This window comes from Stenella coeruleoalba (genome assembly GCF_951394435.1).
Source record: "Stenella coeruleoalba genome assembly, contig: scaffold_50, whole genome shotgun sequence".
Classification (NCBI taxonomy): domain Eukaryota; kingdom Metazoa; phylum Chordata; class Mammalia; order Artiodactyla; family Delphinidae; genus Stenella; species Stenella coeruleoalba.
Window position 1 is genome coordinate 887,863 of NW_027645987.1, and position 24,839 is coordinate 912,701.

Genomic DNA, 24,839 nt, shown 5'->3' on the forward strand with positions numbered 1-24,839 from the left:
GCATGGTACCCATTCCACGGGTTTCAACTACGCAGATTTTAGGTATTCTTCCTTCAGCTAAAACATGCATGTGGAACCCAGAGTATGATCAACCATGTGATCGGGAGACGTGTTCAAATATGTCTCAGTTTTCCTCCCCTGGTACTCGGGTGCAACATTCCAGACGCTTTACTAACACTCTCCCCACTTGGAGAGTCAGTCCCTTTAACCTCCTGTTTGGCCCAGTTTGCAATTTCTGCGGAAGATGAACAGGAATAGCGAGAACCAATGAGAGGCTAGCTGGAGGTGTCTGGACGGGCAAATTTAACTCTCATTTCCCACCAGGAAGAGGAAATAACCAAAGGCTCAGCGTGCCGTACCGGAACCAGATTAGGGCCTGAAGGCATCCTGCGGTGTTGCGGCCAGCTCAAAAGAAAGCGAGTTGAAGAAAGGAGCTCAGGGGCACTGTAATTCACAAACCTGCAGAGTTATAAATGACAGCTATCGTCCAAAAATAGACTGAAGTAAGGCTGCCAAGAGGACTTGAAAGCGGGGCAGAATTGCAGGAATCCGATTTCAGGAGGTAGACTGGAATTGCATTGAAAGCATAGGAAAAGAGGCAGAACGTCCACAATGATGCACTTGGCCAAAAAGGGCGTATGCGTTTTTTCCTGAATATATTCAGGAAAAAACGCATACGCCCTTTTTGGCCAACCAAGCAAGCTTGCAAAGGAAATCTGCACTACAATGAAGTCTCACTTCCCCCCAGTCAAAAGGGCCATCTGAAAAAAGTGTAAAATCCAGAAAGGCAGGACAGGCCATGGAGAACTGGGAGCCTTGTTATGCTGATGGGCGGGATGCAAATTGCCAACAACCACTCGGGAGAAGTGTATGGTGTTTCCTGAAACATCTAAAAAACAAAGCAACAGAACCTAGGGCACTTCCACTTATGGTCCTATAGCTTATGGAAATTAAAATCAAAAAGACACAGCCACCCCAAAGTTTGGAACGGCTCTGTTTACAAGAACCTCGTTTACCGTACAAGTTCAATATCACAGAAAGTGAAAAATGGATAAAGAAGTTGTGGTACTCATGTACAAAGCAATATCACTCAGCAATGAAATCTATGTCACCAGGCCCGTAGCAGCATAATGAGTGGATTCGGGTATGGTGATTCTAACTGAAATAAGTCACACAGAAAAAGAAACATCATAAGATATCAGTAATACACGGAATGTAAACTTGGCTACACAGGAACTGAATTACAGAACAGAACAGGGTCTCAAATTTAGAAAACCAACTTATGCTTGCTTAAGGGGAAAGGTGAGTTGGGGTGCTGCATAAAACCAGAGATTGAAATGAGCACAAAGTTCCTTAAGCCAAATATGGAATAGACAAGAGCTACTCCTTGCTCAACGAAATGGACTCAACACCGCATATTAAACGCCTAAGAATGTACCTGACTAGTAAGTATCTTAAAACCTATAGATTGCTATGTCTCCGAAAGAGAATCAAGCATGTGTACAGGGGCATAAACGCAGCAGTGATAGGATTGGAGAGGTTCAGTGAGCAAATGAAGACCTTTGAAGTCATATTGCATGGTACCCATTCCACGGATTTCAACTACGCAGATTTTAGGTATTCTTCCTTCAGCTAAAACATGCATGTGGAACCCAGAGTATGATCAACCATGTGATCGGGAGACGTGTTCAAATATGTCTCAGTTTTCCTCCCCTGGTACTCGGGTGCAACATTCCAGACGCTTTACTAACACTCTCCCCACTTGGAGAGTCAGTCCCTTTAACCTCCTGTTTGGCCCAGTTTGCAATTTCTGCGGAAGATGAACAGGAATAGCGAGAACCAATGAGAGGCTAGCTGGAGGTGTCTGGACGGGCAAATTTAACTCTCATTTCCCACCAGGAAGAGGAAATAACCAAAGGCTCAGCGTGCCGTACCGCAACCAGATTAGGGCGTGAAGCCATCCTGCGGTGTTGCGGCCAGCTCAAAAGAAAGCGAGTTGAAGAAAGGAGCTCAGGGGCACTGTAATTCACAAACCTGCAGAGTTATAAATGACAGCTATCGTCCAAAAATAGACTGAAGTAAGGCTGCCAAGAGGACTTGAAAGCGGGGCAGAATTGCAGGAAACCGATTTCAGGAGGTAGACTGGAATTGCATTGAAAGCATAGGAAAAGAGGCAGAACGTCCACAATGATGCACTTGGCCAAAAAGGGCGTATGCGTTTTTTCCTGAATATATTCAGGAAAAAACGCATACGCCCTTTTTGGCCAACCAAGCAAGCTTGCAAAGGAAATCTGCACTACAATGAAGTCTCACTTCCCCCCGGTCAAAAGGGCCATCTGAAAAAAGTGTAAAATCCAGAAAGGCAGGACAGGACATGGAGAACTGGGAGCCTTGTTATGCTGATGGGCGGGATGTAAATTGCCAACAGCCACTCCGGAGAAGTGTATGGTGTTTCCTGAAACATCTAAAAAACAAAGCAACAGAGCCTAGTGCACTTCCACTTATGGTCCTATAGCTTAGGGAAATTAAAATCAAAAAGACACAGCCACCCCAAAGTTTGGGACGCCTCTGTTTACAAGAACCTCGTTTACCGTACAAGTTCAATATCACAGAAAGTGAAAAATGGATAAAGAAGTTGTGGTACTCATGTACAAAGCAATATCACTCAGCAATGAACTCTATGTCACCAGGCCCGTAGCAGCATAATGAGTGGATTCGGGTATGGTGATTCTAACTGAAATAAGTCACACAGAAAAAGAAACATCATAAGATATCAGTAATACACGGAATGTAAACTTGGCTACACAGGAACTGAATTACAGAACAGAACAGGGTCTCAAATTTAGAAAACCAACTTATGCTTGCTTAAGGGGAAAGGTGAGTTGGGGTGCTGCATAAAACCAGAGATTGAAATGAGCACAAAGTTCCTTAAGCCAAATATGGAATAGACAAGAGCTACTCCTTGCTCAACGAAATGGACTCAACACCGCATATTAAACGCCTAAGAATGTACCTGACTAGTAAGTATCTTAAAACCTATAGATTGCTATGTCTCCGAAAGAGAATCAAGCATGTGTACAGGGGCATAAACGCAGCAGTGATAGGATTGGAGAGGTTCAGTGAGCAAATGAAGACCTTTGAAGTCATATTGCATGGTACCCATTCCACGGATTTCAACTACGCAGATTTTAGGTATTCTTCCTTCAGCTAAAACATGCATGTGGAACCCAGAGTATGATCAACCATGTGATCCGGAGACGTGTTCAAATATGTCTCAGTTTTCCTCCCCTGGTACTCGGGTGCAACATTCCAGACGCTTTACTAACACTCTCCCCACTTGGAGAGTCAGTCCCTTTAACCTCCTGTTTGGCCCAGTTTGCAATTTCTGCGGAAGATGAACAGGAATAGCGAGAACCAATGAGAGGCTAGCTGGAGGTGTCTGGACGGGCAAATTTAACTCTCATTTCCCACCAGGAAGAGGAAATAACCAAAGGCTCAGCGTGCCGTACCGGAACCAGATTAGGGCCTGAAGCCATCCTGCGGTGTTGCGGCCAGCTCAAAAGAAAGCGAGTTGAAGAAAGGAGCTCAGGGGCACTGTAATTCACAAACTTGCAGAGTTATAAATGACAGCTATCGTCCAAAAATAGACTGAAGTAAGGCTGCCAAGAGGACTTGTAAGCGGGGCAGAATTGCAGGAAACCGATTTCAGGAGGTAGACTTGAATTGCATTGAAAGCATAGGAAAAGAGGCAGAACGTCCACAATGATGCACTTGGCCAAAAAGGGCGGCGTATGCGTTTTTTCCTGAATATATTCAGGAAAAAACGCATACGCCCTTTTTGGCCAACCAAGCAAGCTTGCAAAGGAAATCTGCACTACAATGAAGTCTCACTTCCCCCCGGTCAAAAGGGCCATCTGAAAAAAGTGTAAAATCCAGAAAGGCAGGACAGGACATGGAGAACTGGGAGCCTTGTTATGCTGATGGGCGGGATGTAAATTGCCAACAGCCACTCCGGAGAAGTGTATGGTGTTTCCTGAAACATCTAAAAAACAAAGCAACAGAGCCTAGTGCACTTCCACTTATGGTCCTATAGCTTAGGGAAATTAAAATCAAAAAGACACAGCCACCCCAAAGTTTGGGACGCCTCTGTTTACAAGAACCTCGTTTACCGTACAAGTTCAATATCACAGAAAGTGAAAAATGGATAAAGAAGTTGTGGTACTCATGTACAAAGCAATATCACTCAGCAATGAAATCTATGTCACCAGGCCCGTAGCAGCATAATGAGTGGATTCGGGTATGGTGATTCTAACTGAAATAAGTCACACAGAAAAAGAAACATCATAAGATATCAGTAATACACGGAATGTAAACTTGGCTACACAGGAACTGAATTACAGAACAGAACAGGGTCTCAAATTTAGAAAACCAACTTATGCTTGCTTAAGGGGAAAGGTGAGTTGGGGTGCTGCATAAAACCAGAGATTGAAATGATCACAGATAAAGTTCCTTAAGCCAAATATGGAATAGACAAGAGCTACTCCTTGCTCAACGAAATGGACTCCACACCCCATATTAAACGCCTAAGAATATACCTGACTAGTAAGTATCTTAAAACCTATGGATTGCTATATCTCCAAAAGAGAAACAAGCGTGTGTACAAGGGTCATAAACGCAGCAGTGATAGGATTGGAGAGATTCGGTGAGCAAATGAAGACCCTTTGAAGTCATATTGCATGGTACCCATTCCACGGGTCTCAACTCTCCAGGTTTAAGGTATTCTTTCTTCAGCTAAAAAATGCATGTGGAACCCAGAGTATGATCAACCGTGTGAACGGGAGACGTGTTCAAATATGTCTCAGTTTTCATCCCCTGGTACTTCGGTGGAACATTCCAGACGCTTTACTAACACTCTCCCGACTTGGACAGTCAGTTCCTTTAACCTCCTGTTTCGCTCAGTTTGCAATTTCTGCGGAAGATGAACAGGAATAGCGAGAACCAATGAGAGGCTAGCTGGAGGTGTCTGGACGGGCAAATTTAACTCTCATTTCCCACCAGGAAGAGGAAATAACCAAAGGCTCAGCGTGCCGTACCGGAACCAGATTAGGGCCTGAAGCCATCCTGCGGTGTTGCGGCCAGCTCAAAAGAAAGCGAGTTGAAGAAAGGAGCTCAGGGGCACTGTAATTCACAAACCTGCAGAGTTATAAATGACAGCTATCGTCCAAAAATAGACTGAAGTAAGGCTGCCAAGAGGACTTGAAAGCGGGGCAGAATTGCAGGAAACCGATTTCAGGAGGTAGACTGGAATTGCATTGAAAGCATAGGAAAAGAGGCAGAACGTCCACAATGATGCACTTGGCCAAAAAGGGCGTATGCGTTTTTTCCTGAATATATTCAGGAAAAAACGCATACGCCCTTTTTGGCCAACCAAGCAAGCTTGCAAAGGAAATCTGCACTACAATGAAGTCTCACTTCCCCCCGGTCAAAAGGGCCATCAGAATAAAGTGTAAAATCCAGAAAGGCAGGACAGGCCATGGAGAACTGGGAGCCTTGTTATGCTGATGGGCGGGATGTAAATTGCCAACAGACACTCAGGAGAAGTGTATGGTGTTTCCTGAAACATCTAAAAAACAAAGCAACAGAGCCTAGGGCACTTCCACTTATGGTCCTATAGCTTAGGGAAATTAATATCAAAAAGACACAGCAACCCCAAAATTTGGGACGGCTCTTTTTACAGGAATCTCTTCTATGGCACAAGTTAAATATCCCAGAGAGCAAATAATGGATAAAGAAGTTGCGGTACTTCTGTACAACAGAATACCACTCAGCAATGAAATCTATGTCACCAGGCCCGTACCAGCATAATGAGTGCATTGAGGCACGACGATTCTAAGTGAAATAAGTCACACAGAAAAAGAAACATCATAAGGTATCACTAATACACGGAATGTGAACTTGGCTACACATGAACTGAATTACAAATCAGAACAGGGTCTCAAGTTTAGAAAACCAACTTATGCCTGCTTAAGGGGGAAGGTGAGTTGGGGTGCTGCATAAAAGCAGAGTTTGAAATTAGCACAGATACCGTTCCATAAGCCAAATATGTAATAGACAAGAGCTACCCCTTGCTCAACGAAATGGATTCAACAATGAGGTATCACCTCACACCTGGTAGAATAGGCATCATTGAAAATCTACAAACAAAAAATGCTGGAAAGGGTGTGGAGAAAAGGAACCCTCTTCCACTATTGTTGGGAATATAAATTGATACAGTCATTATGGAGAACAATATGGAATTTCTTAAGAAACTAACAATAGAATTACCATATGATACAGCAATCCCAGTACTGGACATATACCCAGACAAAACCATAAATCAAAAAGAGTCATTCACCGCAATGTTCATTGCATCACTATTTACAATATCGAGGTAATGGAAGCAACCTAAATGCCCACAGACAGACGAATGCATAAAGCTGTGGTACATATATAAAATGGAATATTACTAAGCCATGAAAAGGAATGAAATTGGGTCATTTGTAGAGACGTCGATGGATCTAGAGACTGTCATACAGAGTGAAGTAAGTCAGAAAGAGAAAAACAAATCTTGTATATTCATGCATATATGTGGAACCTAGAAAAACTGTACAGATTAACCATTTTGCAAGGCATAAATAGAGCAACAGATGTAGACAACAAACGTATGGACAACAAGGGGGGAAAGCTGTTGGGGGGGTGGTGGTGGGAGGAGTTGAGAGACTGGGATTGGCATGTATACATTTATATGTATAAAATAGATAACCAATAAGAACCTGCTGTATAAAAATATAAAATAAAATTCAAAATTAAAAAGAAGTAAAATTTAAAAAATAAAACAGAAAAAACAATTATTCCCTGCACATACATGTATTTATATGAATAAATTATTTCCATGCTTATATCTGTAAATACAAAAAAGAGGAATAAAATCTACCTTGAACCAAAAACGAAAAAGAGAAAAAAAACACAGAACCCACCAGTTACACAGAGGAAAACCGTATCAGGGCACTTGCTCCAGTTGTAAACAATTCTGAAGTTGGTCAGTGGTGGGGAATCGTCTCCCATTCAGCCAGCAGCCCCCACGCAACAAGCGTCCTCATTGCAAAGCTGGGGCACCGTGCCGAGGCATCTGTGAGTAAACGTGAGCTGAGCCCCAGGCCAGTTGCTGCTGAACTATTCCCACCCGTCCCAGGTAAAACACCTGAATATATACAAGGACTTGAAAGCCTAGAGGAAGGGCCATAGAGCCACACGAGTGACAGCATGCCGGCCGACTTGGTGCCTGCAGGCCAGCCAGGATGGTCCTGGCCCTGGGTGCTCTTCTGGAAGATTTCCATTTCCCTGCCTGAGATACCCGTCCTGTCCCTGCCCCCACTGCTTTTTTCCTTCCTCATCTCTGCCCAGGGAGAAATTCCAGCAGCAGGTATGGGTGACACATCCTCTTCTTTAGCAGGTGGCAGCCTGGCAACTGCTGCAGAAAGTCCAGCAGAGCCCCACTCACACTGGGCCACCCACAAAGCCGTGGCCTCTCACTCCCTCCCACCAGCCCAGCCCCGAGACTGCTGACAGGGCAGAGAAAATGGCGTCAGGCACGGCTGCAGGGGCTCTTGCTGCCTGGAGTGGTATTTATATTGATCTCAACCCAGGCACACCTGGGGAGGGCTGGCCGGCACGGTAAGGCTGCCCAGGTCAGCCAATCATCACCCCTCAGGGGCTCACAGTTGCAGAAAATGGAACTTGCTGAACCGGCCAGGTCCAAGGAACAGGTGTGGGCTCCTGAGAGTCAGGATAGACAAGGGGCTGCAGCTTTGGCTTGTTTTCTAATCATTTTATCTGGCCCATGAGTGGGAGACAACTTCAAGAAAACCCTCTCCTAATGAGAGGAACCCAGGAGTCAGGCAGAGGAGGGGTGGGTGGTGGTTGGAGACAGAGGCCTGGTGCCCCGGGTGCAGTGGAAGTCTCTGGAAGACCAGGTGGAGGGAGGCCTCACGGAGTGATGCCCAGGGTCACAGACCTGTCGCAGCTGCTGTTTGTTAGTTCAAGTCCTGCTCTGAGGTGCTCTGTGTCAGCTCTGAGCGACAGGTGAGCTGGGGGTGCTCTGCAATGAGGGCTATGTGCACGGTTCCTGTGTGCCCAGCCCTGCCACGGTACCTGCAAGGGTAGCTCTGTATCCTGGGAGGGGCCTGACCACGAGAGCCCCGTGGGCTGGGGTGGGGGTGGGGTACCTGCCCAGGTGAGCTCCATATTCTGGGATTGGTCTGACCACGAGAGCCCCATGGGCTGCTGGGGACCTGGTAAAGGATGTCAGGACAGTCAGTGAAGCCACCGAGGATATACCTCCAGTTGCTCCTAATTCCTACACCCTGCTGGTCATTCTACCAACCACCAGGACATGGTATTCTGTATTAGTCTTCAATGATGCCTTCTTTTGTATTCCATTAGTCCCAGAGTCACAAGAAATTTTGGCTTGTGAGTGGCAGGACTCCACATACAACTAAAACAATACTTCCGGGCCGTCTGGCCCCAAGGGTGCAAAAATTCCCACACCATCTTTGGGGAAAGCTTAGCTAAAGACCTAAAAGTTCTACCTCTGGAAAAGGAAACCCTCCTTCTATATGCAGACGACATTCTGATCACCAGCCCTACTAAGGAGGCCTCTGAACTACCAAGCCAATAAAGGATAGAAGTTGTCCAAGAAAAAGCTCAAATATCACAGACTGCGGTGACCTGCCTGGGCTTCATTCTCACAGAAGGTCAGAGAAGCCCATCCCAGGAAAGGGAAGAAACCATTTTCAGCCTTACCCCTTTCTAAAACTAGAAGACAGCTTAGGGGTTCCTGGGGAGGCCAGGGTTTGCTGCTTCTGGATCCCTAACTACAGTCTACTAGCTGGGCCTCTATATGAAACACTGAAAGGAAAAGATGATGATCCTTTTGAATAGAATCCAGAAGTGGCCTTTCAAGAATGGAAAGAGCAGTCAATTCAGACCCTTGCCCTGGAACTCCCTAATTTAGCTAAACCCTTTGACCTTTACATTCCCGGTGAAAGGTGAATCGCCATTGGAGAATTAGTGCAAAAACTGGGACCGCTTGAAATGGAACAATGCAAGAATGCCATCCAGGTAGGATAAACTACGGTCACTAAGGGGCTTGGCCCACTGCCACATCTGGCCAAGATACTGGCGGTATCTAAAAACCTGGAAATCAGCAGCCCAAAAGGCCACCTCCCTCCTAAGGGAAAAGGACCCCACGTGGTGATCCTAACCACCAACCATGCCCTGAAGTTGCAGGGTTCGCTCCGTGGGCACACCGACCTCGAGTGAGGAGGCCCTCCAACTCCAACATCCAGAGAGATAACCGGGGGCAACAGGGCACCATGACGACTCGTGTGAACATCACTTGACCTGGAGTTTCTCTCATAAAACAACAAGAGTGTGTCCCAAAAGAGTAGACTACTGCTTGCAGGACTTACTGCACCCAGAGGGGAGCTAATAATCTTGGCGGGGGAACAGTATACCACACTGTCACCATAGAAGAGCCTACAGACACCGTGATGATGGTGGCCAATAAGACCGGCTGGACTCCTGTTTACTTCAAAAGGCTGTTGACTCAGTAGCCATCATGGTCCTTGGTCACCACTGACCCTGGACTGTCTGGGAGTTGAGCGGGCAGGGCTCTGACACCTGGTGCTGTTTGTACGTTAATTCAGGGGCCTAATTGAAGAAAGCGCAGACTACTGGTCAGAGCATCTAGGCTGGCAGAGACGGTCAGCCTAAGGTGGCCGAACAAATGTGGGGCGGGGTGAAACCGGCCCCCACAGCGTCTCTGCACATCTCTTTCCTGGACCCTTAAAGGTCATTAGAATCTATAACACTTCCAATGCTGGTGCTCAGGTGGACGAGCAGGGAGGCAGGGGTCCTGGGGACAATCAACGTCACCGGGAGGCTGCTGGGGAGAAGCTCTGACCCTCGCCCCAGGGTATGAGGGCCCCCAACTCAGCACTCAGCAGTTACAGAAGAAGGGTCTGCACCCTCAGCACTCCAAGAATGAGGAACGGGACAAAAGGCAGAGGAGGGGTTTGTCCCCAGCAAAGCCCATTAAAAATCCCTGGGAGATAAAAATAGAATCTGGGCAATAAAGTCAAGTCTAACCTTTTTTATCCTTTGTGCTTTGTCTAATTTCACGTGCTCCTAGGGTCCCGCATGCAGAGGTTCCACACCCGGCACTTCAGACCAGATTTCCTAGTGCAGAATGGCTGGGTCGACACCTCAGCTCCTGGGGCCCAGTGCAGACTCCACGATATAGAGCCTGAGCTACAGCCAACCCGGCCCTCGAGAGCTCCGCCGCCTCCCTCCCTCCCACTGACTCTGACAGGATCTCTACACAGCAGCCCAGCCCACAGCCCACGGGGTAGTGCATGCTCTCACCTCTCCATTCTCTGATCAAAATATAAAGTTTCCTTTGCTTGTGAACCAAACTCAGTCTCGATCTGTTGGCCCCAATGACACTGGGCAGGGGGACACTTGTTGGGGTCCACTCTGGAGGATCAGTAACAGAAATTGAGACTATTGTAACCTCAATGAACAGATGTGTGAGCCAAACTGTAGTTAACATAGAACAGTGTATGAGGCTCGGGTAAAATAAGATGTTTTTAACACTTCCATTTGATATTTCCATCACTTTTTATAAGCAAGTTCAGTGAAAAGGTTTGTCTTATTTGTCAGGTCAATATTAGAGAAACGAAGTGATTTCTTTCCAAGGATGTACAGCTAATAATCTTGGTTAAACCTTCAATCTTGTTTTAAATGCTTTTCCATTGAAAATGATACCTCTCTTTCAGCTCCCCCATTTCTGAGAAGTATAAAATCTTATAATTTATTATTACCAAAGGGGAAAGGTGGGAGGAGGGATAAATTAACAGTTTGGAATGAACACATACACACTGCTATGTATAAAATAGATCATCAACAAGGAACTACTGTATAGCACAGGGAACTACACTCAACATTTTGCAATAACCTATAAGGGGAAATAATCTGAAAAAGAATAGATATTTTTATTGACATCATCTATCAATGACAGTTAAAGTGTAGCCTAAGGGAAGCTGGTGGTGAGTGCTTCTGACCCTGAAGACTTCAATCATCTAAAGTTTGGACTCTGCCTACTTCCCAAGGCCCTTAATGAACATATGTGTAGCCGTAGCTTAAAAACTTCCCCAGTTTGGGTTTCGGGGAGACACTGATTTTGAAAAAGCCCTGGTGTTCTCCTTACATGAATGGGACTCTTCCTACTGCTAAAACATGTCTGTCACACCCAGAGGATGGTATACCGTCTGATCGGGAAGAGTTTGGAAAAGGCATCTCATCTCCTCATCTCCTGGTGCTCGGGTTCACCCCTCCAGCGTCTTTACTAACAGTCTCCCCACTTGGAGATGTCAGCACTGTCAACATCCTGTTGCGTACAGTTTGGAATTTGTCCAGAGGATGAAGCGGAAGGATGAGGAACAATGAGAGACAAGTCCTAGGTGTTCAGACAGGCACATGTCACTCTAATTTCCAATCAGGAAGACGAATTGACCAAAGGCTAGGGTTGCCCATGGAAACAGTATAGGGCTTGAGGAAATCCCGCTGCTTTGTGGCCAGTTCCCATAAACACGAGTTGAACAATGGAACTCAGGGGCAGTAAAATTCACAAAACTGCAGAGTTGAAAATATCCATCACTGAAAAATGTCTTGAGGAAAGTCAGAGAAAAGGACTTGTAAGCAAGGGAGAATGGCAGGAAAGGGATTTGAGGAGGTAGAAAGGACTCGCCATTAAGCACAAGAAAAGGAGCTGAACATTGCCAACATTGCCAACATTGCAGTTGGCCAAAAAGGGTGTATGCGTTCTTTTCTGTATATATTCAAGAAAAGGGCATACACTTTTTTAGCCAACCAAACAGGTGGGCACTGGAAGTCAATACTACAAAAGATATCACTTCGCATCAGTCAGAAGAGCCATCCTCATAAAGCGTAAACAACAGAAATGCAGGACAGGGCAACGAGAAGAGGGAGCCCTGTGAGACTTATAGTGGAAATGTATATTGCCAACGGCCATTCTGGAGAAGTGTATTGTGTTTACTAAAGCATCTAAAAAATGAGCTACAGAGCATAGGGCACTTGCACTCATGGGCGTATATCTTGGGAAAAACAAAAATCGAGAGGACACAGGCACCCCAATGTTTACCCCCTCTCTGTTTAAAAGATCCTCGACTAGGATATAACTTAAATGTCTCTGGAGGGAAAAAATGGATAGAGATGTGGTACTTAGGTAGAGTGGAATATTATTCAGCCTGGAAATCAATGAAATATGGCCAGTTGTAACAACTCCGGAGGAGTTACGTATGATCATTCTAAGTGACAGAATTCAAAAAGAAAAAGACACATATCATAAGATATCACTTAAAGGTGGAATCCAAAATGGCTACACATGAAATAAATTACAAAACAAAAACATAGTCAAATATGTAGAAAACACGCATAAGGCTGCTAAACGGGAAAGGTGGGGAGGGGTGAGGCATCATCCAGGAGGTTGAAATTAGCAAAGATACCATTCCAAATACCAAACTGATAATCAACAAGGCCTACACGGTAGCTAAAAGAACTGCACTCAGCACACTCAAGTCACCGGAAAAGAATATATACGACTGGTAAGAATCTGAAAAAGAATTTATTGATGTCTCTCTGTACGCGAATCAAGTGGATGTACAGCAGCAAGAAACAGAGCTTTGAAAATCAGCTGTAACCAATATAGTAATAAATTGAAAAAAATAAACGACAGAGAGACAGAGAAAACCTCTTACAACTTTTCCTCAGGGACGGTGATGCAACATGGATTGAACACATCTAGACCCACAGCAGGATGAGACATAAGGCTGGAAACTGTTTGCGCTAAGAGAAATGTGAGGTTGGGTGAGGAAATGCACACCCTTTAAAGCAATACTACCTGGTACCCATTCAATGGGTCCCAAATCTGCAGGTTCAAGGGATCTTCCTACAGCTAAAACATGCATGGAAAACCCAGAGGACTGTACACCATGTGATCGGGAGATGTGTCTAAAATGCACCTCATTTATCCTCTCCTGGTGCTCCTGTTCACCATTCCAGCCACGCTACTTAGAATCTCCCCACTTGGAGAATCAGCACATTTAAACTTCTGTTTCACACATTTTGCAAATTGTGAGGAGGATGAACGGGAAGAGGGGGAACCAATGAGAGAAGAGTTGTAGGGGTTTGGACGGGCACATATCACTCTAATTTCCCATTAAGAGTAAGAATTAAAGAAAGGCTCAGCCTGCCTCGCCAGAGCCAAAATAGGGCCTGAAGCAATCCTGCGGGTTTGAGGCCAGCTCACAAAAGAGCAACTTAAAAAATGGAGCTCAGGGTCACTGCAATTCACAAACCTGCAGAGTTATAAATGAAAACTAACATCCAAAAATATGTTGAGGTAAGGCAAAGAAGAGGATCTGAATGCAAGACAGAATTGCAAGAAACAGATTTCAAGAGATAGATTGGACTCGTCTTTAACGCACATGAAAAGCGGCAGAATTTCGACAATGATGCAGTTGGCCCAAAAGGGCGTATGCGTTTTTTCCTGATTATATCCAGGAAAAAACGCATACGCACTTTATGGGCAACGAAGCAAGCAAGCATTGCAAATGTGCACAACAAAGAAGTCTCACTTCCCACCGGTCAAAAGGGCCATCCTAAAAAATTGTAAAAACCAGAAATGCAGGACAGGCCATGGAGAACAGGGAGCCTTTATACGCTGATGGGCAGTGTGTGAACTGCCGAGAGCCACTCTGGAGAAGTGTATGGTGGTTCCTAAATCATCTAAAAAACAGAGCTACAGAGCATAGGACACTTCCAATCATGGGAGTATATCTAGGGAAGTCTAAAAATCAACAAGACACAAGCACACCACAGTTTAGGGCTACTCTGTTTACAAGAACCTCAACTTCAGTACACCTTAAATATCCCAGGAAAGAGAACAATGGATAAAGAAGATGTGGTACTTATGTACAATGGAATATCTCTTCACCATGAAATCAATGTAATAAGGCTAGTAGAAGGATAAAGAGTGGATTTAGGTCCGATAATACTACTTGAAATAAGTCAAACAGAAAAAGAAACATATCATAAGATATCACTTATAGAGGGAGGGTAAATATGGCTGCACAAGAAATGAATTACAGAACAGAACAGTGTCTCACATTTAGAAAACACACTTATGTCAGCTTAAGGGGAAAGGAGAGGTGGGGTGATGCATAAAACCAGAGTTTGAAATTAGCACAGATACCGTTCAATAAACCAAATAGGTATTAGACAAGATCTACACCTTGCTCAATGAACAGGCCTCAACACACCCTATACACTGCAGAGAAATATATCTGAGGAATAAGAATCTTAAAACCCATGTATTGATATATCTCCATAAGGGAATCAAGTGTGTGCAGAGCGGCACAAACACAGCAGTGAAAAGGAGCTAAACCCCATTATAGAAATAAATTTTAAAAACAAAACGCTGAAACAATGAAAGAGAGAAAAAATCTTACAAAATTCGCTCAGGGGCTGTGATGCAACCTGGATTGACCACATATAAACCCACAGCTGGATAAGACATAAGGCTGGACACTTGGGGCTGACAGGATTGGTGAGCTTTGGTGAGCAACTGCCGAAAGTTTAATGCAATACTTCATGCTACTCAGTACAAGGGTCCCAACACTCCAGGTTGAAGGGAATCTTCCTACAGCTAAACCATGCTTGGGAAACCCAGCGACTGGTATACCATATGATCGGGAAAGGTTTCTAAAACGCACCTCATTTTTCCTCTCCTGGGGCTCCGGATCGACATTCCAGCTGCTTTACTAACAACATCCCCACATGGAGTCAATGCCTTTAAGTTCTGGTATCGCACAGTCTGCAGTTAGTGCAGAGGATGAATGGGAATAGGGGGAACCAGTGAGAAACTAGCTGTAGCAGTTTCAATGGGCACATGTCACTCTAATATCACATCAGTAAGAAGAATTAACCAAAGGCACAGCAGGTGCCCCAGAAGAAAAATAGGGCTTCAAGGAATCCTGTGGTTATGGGTCAATACCACAAAAATAAGAGCTAAAAAATGGAGCTAAGGGCCACTGCAATTCAAAAACCTGCAGAGTTATAAAGGCCAACTATTTTTAAAAAATATATTGAGGTAAGGCTATGAAGAGGCATTGAAAGCAAGGCAGAATTGCAGGAAACAGATTTCAGGAGGTAGACTGGAATTGCATTGAAAGCATATGAAGAGAGTCAGAAACTCGACAATGATGCACTTGGCCAAAAAGGGCGTATGTGTTTTTTCCTGAATATATTCAGGAAAAAACGCATACGCACTTTTTGGCCAACCAAGCAAGCTTGCAAAGGAAATCTGCACTACAATGAAGTCTCACTTCCCCCCGGTCAAAAGGGCCATCTGAAAAAAGTGTAAAATCCAGAAAGGCAGGACAGGCCATGGAGAACTGGGAGCCTTGTTATGCTGATGGGCGGGATGTAAATTGCCAGCAGACACTCGGGAGAAGTGTATGGTGTTTCCTGAAACATCTAAAAAACAAAGCAACAGAGCCTAGGGCACTGCCACTTATGGTCCTATAGCTTAGGGAAATTAAAATCAAAAAGACACAGCCACCCCAAAGTTTGGGACGCCTCTGTTTACAAGAACCTCGTTTACAGTACAAGTTCAACATCGCAGAAAGTGAAAAATGGATAAAGAAGTTGTGGTATTTACTTACAAAGCAATATCACTCAGCAATGAAATCTATGTCATCAGGCCCTTAGCATCACAATGAGTGGATTCAGGTATGATGATTCTAACTGAAATAAGTCACACAGAAAAAGAAACATCATAAGATAACAGTAATACACGGAATGTAAACTTGGCTACACAGGAACTGAATTACAGAACAGAACAGGGTCTCAAATTTAGAAAACCAACTTATGCTTGCTTAAGGGTAAAGGTGAGTTGGGGTGCTGCATAAAACCAGAGATTGAAATGAGCACAGATAAAGTTCCTTAAGTCAAATATGGAATAGACAAGAGCTACACCTTGCTCAACGAAATGGACTCAACACCGCATATTAAACGCCTAAGAATGTACCTGACTAGTAAGTATCTTAAAACCTATGGATTGCTATGTCTCCGAAAGAGAATCAAGCATGTGTACAGGGGCATAAACGCAGCAGTGATAGGATTGGAGAGGTTCGGTGAGCAAATGAAGACCCTTTGAAGTCATATTGCATGGTACCCATTACACGGGTCTCAACTCTCCTGGTTTAAGGTATTCTTCCTTCAGCTAAAACATGCATGTGGAACCCAAGTATGATCAACCATGTGAACGGGAGACGTGTTCAAATATGTCTCAGTTTTCCTCCCCTGGTACTCGGGTGCAACATTCCAGATGCTTTACTAACACTCTCCCCACTTGGAGAGTCAGCGCCTTTAACCTCCTGTTTGGCCCAGTTTGCAATTTCTGCGGAAGATGAACAGGAATAGCGAGAACCAATGAGAGGCTAGCTGGAGGTGTCTGGACGGGCAAATTTAACTCTCATTTCCCAACAGGAAGAGGAAATAACCAAAGGCTCAGCGTGCCGTACCGGAACCAGATTAGGACCTGAAGCCATCCTGCGGTGTTGCGGCCAGCTCAAAAGAAAGCGAGTTGAAGAAAGGAGCTCAGGGGCACTGTAATTCACAAACCTGCAGAGTTATAAATGACAGCTATCGTCCAAAAATAGACTGAAGTAAGGCTGCCAAGAGGACTTGAAAGCGGGTCAGAATTGCAGGAAACCGATTTCAGGAGGTAGACTGGAATTGCATTGAAAGCATAGGAAAAGAGGCAGAACGTCCACAATGATGCACTTGGCCAAAAAGGGCGTATGCGTTTTTTCCTGAATATATTCAGGAAAAAACGCATACGCCCTTTTTGGCCAACCAAGCGAGCTTGCAAAGGAAATCTGCACTACAATGAAGTCTCACTTCCCCCCGGTCAAAAGGGCCATCTGAAAAAAGTGTAAAATCCAGAAAGGCAGGACAGGCCATGGAGAACTGGGAGCCTTGTTATGCTGATGGGCGGGATGTAAATTGCCAACAACCACTCGGGAGAAGTGTATGGTGTTTCCTGAAACATCTAAAAAACAAAGCAACAGAACCTAGGGCACTTCCACTTATGGTCCTATAGCTTAGGGAAACTAAAATCAAAAAGACACAGCCACCCCAAAGTTTGGAACGGCTCTGTTTACAAGAACCTCGTTTACAGTACAAGTTCAACATCGCAGAAAGTGAAAAATGGATAAAGAAGTTGTGGTATTTACTTACAAAGCAATATCACTCAGCAATGAAATCTGTGTCATCAGGCCCTTAGCAGCACAATGAGTGGATTCAGGTATGATGATTCTAACTGAAATAAGTCACACAGAAAAAGAAACATCATAAGATATCAGTAATACACGGAATGTAAACTTGGCTACACAGGAACTGAATTACAGAACAGAACAGGGTCTCAAATTTAGAAAACTAACTTATGCTTGCTTAAGGGGAAAGGTGAGTTGGGGTGCTGCATAAAACCAGAGATTGAAATGAGCACAGATAAAGTTCCTTAAGCCAAATATGGAATAGACAAGAGCTACTCCTTGCTCAACGAAATGGACTCAACACCGCATATTAAACGCCTAAGAATGTACCTGACTAGTAAGTATCTTAAAACCTATGGATTGCTATGTCTCCGAAAGAGAATCAAGCATGTGTACAGGGGCATAAACGCAGCAGTGATAGGATTGGAGAGGTTCGTGAGCAAATGAAGACCCTTTGAAGTCATATTGCATGGTACCCATTCCACGGGTTTCAACTACCCAGGTTTAAGGTATTCTTCCTTCAGCTAAAACATGCATGTGGAACCTAGAGTATGATCAACCATGTGATCGGGAGACGTGTTCAAATATGTCTCAGTTTTCGTACCATGGTACTCGGGTGCAACATTCCAGACGCTTTACTAACACTCTCCCCACTTGGAGAGTCAGTCCCTTTAACCTCCTGTTTGGCCCAGTTTGCAATTTCTGTGGAAGATGAACAGGAATAGCGAGAACCAATGAGAGGCTAGCTGGAGGTGTCTGGATGGGCAAATTTAACTCTCATTTCCCACCAGGAAGAGGAATTAACCAAAGGCTCAGCGTGCCGTGCCAGAACCAGATTAGGGCCTGAAGACATCCTGCGGTGTTGCGGCCAGGTCACAAGAAAGCGAGTTGAAGAAAGGAGCTCAGGGGCGCTGTAATTCACAAACCTGCAGAGTTATAAATGACAGCTATCTTCCAAAAATAGACTGAAGTAAGGCTGCCAAGAGGACTTGAAAGCGGGGCAGAATTGCAGGAAACCGATTTCAGGAGGTAGACTGGAATTGCATTGAAAGCATAGGAAAAGAGGCAGAACGTCCACAATGATGCACTTGGCCAAAAAGGGCGTATGCGTTTTTTCCTGAATATATTCAGGAAAAAACGCATACGCCCTTTTTGGCCAACCAAGCAAACTTGCAAAGGAAATCTGCACTACAATGAAGTCTCACTTCTCCCCGGTCAAAAGGGCCATCTGAAAAAAGTGTAAAATCCAGAAAGGCAGGACAGGCCATGGAGAACTGGGAGCCTTGTTATGCTGATGGGCGGGATGTAAATTGCCAACAGACACTCAGGAGAAGTGTATGGTGTTTCCTGAAACATCTAAAAAACAAAGCAACAGAGCCTAGGGCATTTCCACTTATGGTCCTATAGCTTAGGGAAATTAAAATCAAAAAGACACAGCCACCCCAAAGTTTGGGACGCCTCCGTTTACAAGAACCTCGTTTACCGTACAAGTTCAATATCACAGAAAGTGAAAAATGGATAAAGAACTTGTGGTACTTACGTACAATGCAGTATCACTCAGCAATGAAATCTATGTCATCAGGCCCGTAGCAGCACAATGAGTGGATTCAGGTATGATGATTCTAACTGAAATAAGTCACACAGAAAAAGAAACATCATAAGATATCAGTAATACACGGAATGTAAACTTGGCTACACAGGAACTGAATTACAGAACAGAACAGGGTCTCAAATTTAGAAAATCAACTTATGCTTGCTTAAGGGTAAAGGTGAGTTGGGGTGCTGCATAAAACCAGAGATTGAAATGAGCACAGATAAAGTTCCTTAAGTCAAATATTGAATAGACAAGAGCTACTCCTTGCTCAATGAAATGGACTCAACACCGCATATTAAACGCCTAAGTATGTACCTGACTAGTAAGTATCTTAAAACCTATGGATTGCTATGTCTCCGAAAGAGAATCAAGCATGTATACAGGGGCATAAACGCAGCAGTGATAGGATTGGAGAGGTTCGGTGAGCAAATGAAGACCCTTTGAAGTCATATTGCATGGTACCCATTACACGGGTCTCAACTCTCCAGGTTTAAGGTATTCTTCCTTCAGCTAAAACATGCATGTGGAACCCAGAGTATGATCAACCATGTGAACGGGAGACGTGTTCAAATATGTCTCAGTTTTCCTCCCCTGGTACTCGGGTGCAACATTCCAGACGCTTTACTAACACTCTCCCGACTTGGAGAGTCAGTCCCTTTAACCTCCTGTTTGGCCCAGTTTGCAATTTCTGCGGAAGATGAACAGGAATAGCGAGAACCAATGAGAGACTAGCTGGAGGTGTCTGGACGGGCAAATTTAACTCTCATTTCCCACCAGGAAGAGGAATTAACCAAAGGCTCAGCGTGCCGTACCGGAACCAGATTAGGGCCTGAAGCCATCCTGCGGTGTTGCGGCCAAGTCACAAGAAAGCGAGTTGAAGAAAGGAGCTCAGGGGCACTGTAATTCACAAACCTGCAGAGTTATAAATGACAGCTATCGTCCAAAAATACACTGAAGTAAGGCTGCCAAGAGGACTTGAAAGCGGGGCAGAATTGCAGGAAACCGATTTCAGGAGGTAGACTGGAATTGCATTGAAAGCATAGGAAAAGAGGCAGAACGTCCACAATGATGCACTTGGCCAAAAAGGGCGTATGCGTTTTTTCCCGAATATATTCAGGAAAAAACGCATACGCCCTTTTTGGCCAACCAAGCAAGTTTGCAAAGGAAATCTGCACTACAATGAAGTCTCACTTCCCCCCGGTCAAAAGGGCCATCTGAAAAAAGTGTAAAATCCAGAAAGGCAGGACAGGCCATGGAGAACTGGGAGCCTTGTTATGCTGATGGGCGGGATGTAAATTGCCAACAGACACTCGGGAGAAGTGTATGGTGTTTCCTGAAACATCTAAAAAACAAAGCAACAGAACCTAGGGCACTTCCACTTATGGTCCTATAGCTTAGGGAAATTAAAATCAAAAAGACACAGCCACCCCAAAGTTTGGGACGCCTCCGTTTACAAGAACCTCGTTTACCGTACAAGTTCAATATCACAGAAAGTGAAAAATGGATAAAGAACTTGTGGTACTTACGTACAATGCAGTATCACTCAGCAATGAAATCTATGTCATCAGGCCCGTAGCAGCATAATGAGTGGATTCAGGTACGATGATTCTAACTGAAATAAGTCACACAGAAAAAGAAACATCATAAGATATCACTAATACACGGAATGTAAACTTGGCTACACAGGAACTGCATTCCAAAACAGAACAGGGTCTCAAATTTAGAAAACCAACTTATGCTTGCTTAAGGGGAAAGGTGAGTTGGGGTGCTGCATAAAACCAGAGATTGAAATGAGCACAGGTAAAGTTCCTTAAGCCAAATATGGAATAGACAAGAGCTACTCCTTGCTCAACGAAATGGACTCAAAACCCCATATTAAACGCCTAAGAATGTACCTGACTAGTAAGTATCTTAAAACCTATGGATTGCTATGTCTCCAAAAGAGAATCAAGCGTGTGTACAGGGGCATAAACGCAGCAGTGATAGGATTGGAGAGGTTCGGTGAGCAAATGAAGACCCTTTGAAGTCATATTGCATGGTACCCATTACACGGGTCTCAACTCTCCAGATTTAAGGTATTCTTCCTTCAGCTAAAACATGCATGTGGAACCCAGAGTATGATCAACCATGTGAACGGGAGACGTGTTCAAATATGTCTCAGTTTTCCTCCCCTGATACTCGGGTGCAACATTCCAGACGCTTTACTAACACTCTCCCGACTTGGAGAGTCAGCCCCTTTAACCTCCTGTTTGGCCCAGTTTGCAATTTCTGCGGAAGATGAACAGGAATAGCGAGAACCAATAAGAGGCTAGCTGGAGGTGTCCGGACGGGCAAATTTAACTCTCATTTCCCACCAGGAAGAGGAATTAACCAAAGGCTCAGCATGCCGGGCCGGAACAAGATTAGGGCCTGAAGCCATCCTGCGGTGTTGCGGCCAGCTCACAAGAAAGCGAGTTGAAGAAAGGAGCTCAGGGGCACTGTAATTCACAAACCTGCAGAGTTATAAATGACAGCTATCGTCAAAAAATAGACTGAAGTAAGGCTGCCAAGAGGACTTGAAAGCGGGGCAGAATTGCAGGAAACCGATTTCAGGAGGTAGACTGGAATTGCATTGAAAGCATAGGAAAAGAGGCAGAACGTCCACAATGATGCACTTGGCCAAAAAGGGCGTATGCGTTTTTTCCTGAATATATTCAGGAAAAAACGCATACGCCCTTTTTGGCCAACCAAGCAAGCTTGCAAAGGAAATCTGCACTACAATGAAGTCTCACTTCCCCCCGGTCAAAAGGGCCATCTGAAAAAAGTGTAAAATCCAGAAAGGCAGGACAGGCCATGGAGAACTGGGAGCCTTGTTATGCTGATGGGCGGGATGTAAATTGCCAACAACCACTCGGGAGAAGTGTATGGTGTTTCCTGAAACATCTAAAAAACAAAGCAACAGAACCTAGGGCACTTCCACTTATGGTCCTATAGCTTAGGGAAATTAAAATCAAAAAGACACAGCCACCCCAAAGTTTGGAACGGCTCTGTTTACAAGAACCTCGTTTACAGTACAAGTTCAACATCGCAGAAAGTGAAAAATGGATAAAGAAGTTGTGGTATTTACTTACAAAGCAATATCACTCAGCAATTAAATCTGTGTCATCAGGCCCTTAGCAGCACAATGAGTGGATTCAGGTATGATGATTCTAACTGAAGTAAGTCACACAGAAAAAGAAACATCATAAGATATCAGTAATACACGGAATGTAAACTTGGCTACACAGGAACTGAATTACAGAACAGAACAGGGTCTCAAATTTAGAAAACCAACTTATGCTTGCTTAAGGGTAAAGGTGAGTTGGGGTGCTGCATAAAACCAGAGATTGAAATGAGCACAGATAAAGTTCCTTAAGTCAAATATGGAATAGACAAGAGCTACTCCTTGCTCAACGAAATGGACTCAACACCGCATATTAAACGCCTAAGAATGTACCTGACTAGTAAGTATCTTAAAACCTATGGATTGCTATGTCTCCGAAAGAGAATCAAGCATGTGTACAGGGGCATAAACGCAGCAGTGATAGGATTGGAGAGGTTCGTGAGCAAATGAAGACCCTTTGAAGTCATATTGCATGGTACCCATTCCACGGGTTTCAACTACCCAGGTTTAAGGTATTCTTCCTTCAGCTAAAACATGCATGTGGAACCTAGAGTATGATCAACCATGTGATCGGGAGACGTGTTCAAATATGTCTCAGTTTTCCTCCCCTGGTACTCGGGTGCAACATTCCAGACGCTTTACTAACACTCTCCCCACTTGGAGAGTCAGTCCCTTTAACCTCCTGTTTGGCCCAGTTTGCAATTTCTGTGGAAGATGAACAGGAATAGCGAGAACCAATGAGAGGCTAGCTGGAGGTGTCTGGATGGGCAAATTTAACTCTCATTTCCCACCAGGAAGAGGAATTAACCAAAGGCTCAGCGTGCCGTGCCAGAACCAGATTAGGGCCTGAAGACATCCTGCGGTGTTGCGGCCAGGTCACAAGAAAGCGAGTTGAAGAAAGGAGCTCAGGGGCGCTGTAATTCACAAACCTGCAGAGTTATAAATGACAGCTATCTTCCAAAAATAGACTGAAGTAAGGCTGCCAAGAGGACTTGAAAGCGGGGCAGAATTGCAGGAAACCGATTTCAGGAGGTAGACTGGAATTGCATTGAAAGCATAGGAAAAGAGGCAGAACGTCCACAATGATGCACTTGGCCAAAAAGGGCGTATGCGTTTTTTCCTGAATATATTCAGGAAAAAACGCATACGCCCTTTTTGGCCAACCAAGCAAACTTGCAAAGGAAATCTGCACTACAATGAAGTCTCACTTCTCCCCGGTCAAAAGGGCCATCTGAAAAAAGTGTAAAATCCAGAAAGGCAGGACAGGCCATGGAGAACTGGGAGCCTTGTTATGCTGATGGGCGGGATGTAAATTGCCAACAGACACTCAGGAGAAGTGTATGGTGTTTCCTGAAACATCTAAAAAACAAAGCAACAGAGCCTAGGGCATTTCCACTTATGGTCCTATAGCTTAGGGAAATTAAAATCAAAAAGACACAGCCACCCCAAAGTTTGGGACGCCTCCGTTTACAAGAACCTCGTTTACCGTACAAGTTCAATATCACAGAAAGTGAAAAATGGATAAAGAACTTGTGGTACTTACGTACAATGCAGTATCACTCAGCAATGAAATCTATGTCATCAGGCCCGTAGCAGCACAATGAGTGGATTCAGGTATGATGATTCTAACTGAAATAAGTCACACAGAAAAAGAAACATCATAAGATATCAGTAATACACGGAATGTAAACTTGGCTACACAGGAACTGAATTACAGAACAGAACAGGGTCTCAAATTTAGAAAATCAACTTATGCTTGCTTAAGGGTAAAGGTGAGTTGGGGTGCTGCATAAAACCAGAGATTGAAATGAGCACAGATAAAGTTCCTTAAGTCAAATATTGAATAGACAAGAGCTACTCCTTGCTCAATGAAATGGACTCAACACCGCATATTAAACGCCTAAGTATGTACCTGACTAGTAAGTATCTTAAAACCTATGGATTGCTATGTCTCCGAAAGAGAATCAAGCATGTATACAGGGGCATAAACGCAGCAGTGATAGGATTGGAGAGGTTCGGTGAGCAAATGAAGACCCTTTGAAGTCATATTGCATGGTACCCATTACACGGGTCTCAACTCTCCAGGTTTAAGGTATTCTTCCTTCAGCTAAAACATGCATGTGGAACCCAGAGTATGATCAACCATGTGAACGGGAGACGTGTTCAAATATGTCTCAGTTTTCCTCCCCTGGTACTCGGGTGCAACATTCCAGACGCTTTACTAACACTCTCCCGACTTGGAGAGTCAGTCCCTTTAACCTCCTGTTTGGCCCAGTTTGCAATTTCTGCGGAAGATGAACAGGAATAGCGAGAACCAATGAGAGACTAGCTGGAGGTGTCTGGACGGGCAAATTTAACTCTCATTTCCCACCAGGAAGAGGAATTAACCAAAGGCTCAGCGTGCCGTACCGGAACCAGATTAGGGCCTGAAGCCATCCTGCGGTGTTGCGGCCAAGTCACAAGAAAGCGAGTTGAAGAAAGGAGCTCAGGGGCACTGTAATTCACAAACCTGCAGAGTTATAAATGACAGCTATCGTCCAAAAATACACTGAAGTAAGGCTGCCAAGAGGACTTGAAAGCGGGGCAGAATTGCAGGAAACCGATTTCAGGAGGTAGACTGGAATTGCATTGAAAGCATAGGAAA

The 24,839-nt window shown here is 44.5% G+C and overlaps 1 long non-coding RNA gene across 10 annotated transcripts in view; it reads right to left on the minus strand.

Annotated features, from left to right (window-relative positions):
- The window catches only part of LOC307181410, a 1,574,020-nt gene that overhangs the window by 721,001 nt on the left and 828,180 nt on the right, over positions 1 to 24,839 (minus strand). For 6 of the 10 annotated variants that reach the window (XR_013826712.1, XR_013826713.1, XR_013826714.1 and 3 more), the window contains one exon: positions 22,164 to 22,241. The exons of 3 other annotated variants lie outside the window; for them this stretch is intronic. This is a non-coding gene — a long non-coding RNA (uncharacterized lncRNA). Of the gene's footprint in view, positions 1 to 2,652; positions 2,731 to 22,163; positions 22,242 to 24,839 lie in introns of all 10 variants that reach the window. One more of the 10 variants, XR_013826710.1, reaches the window with a different exon arrangement.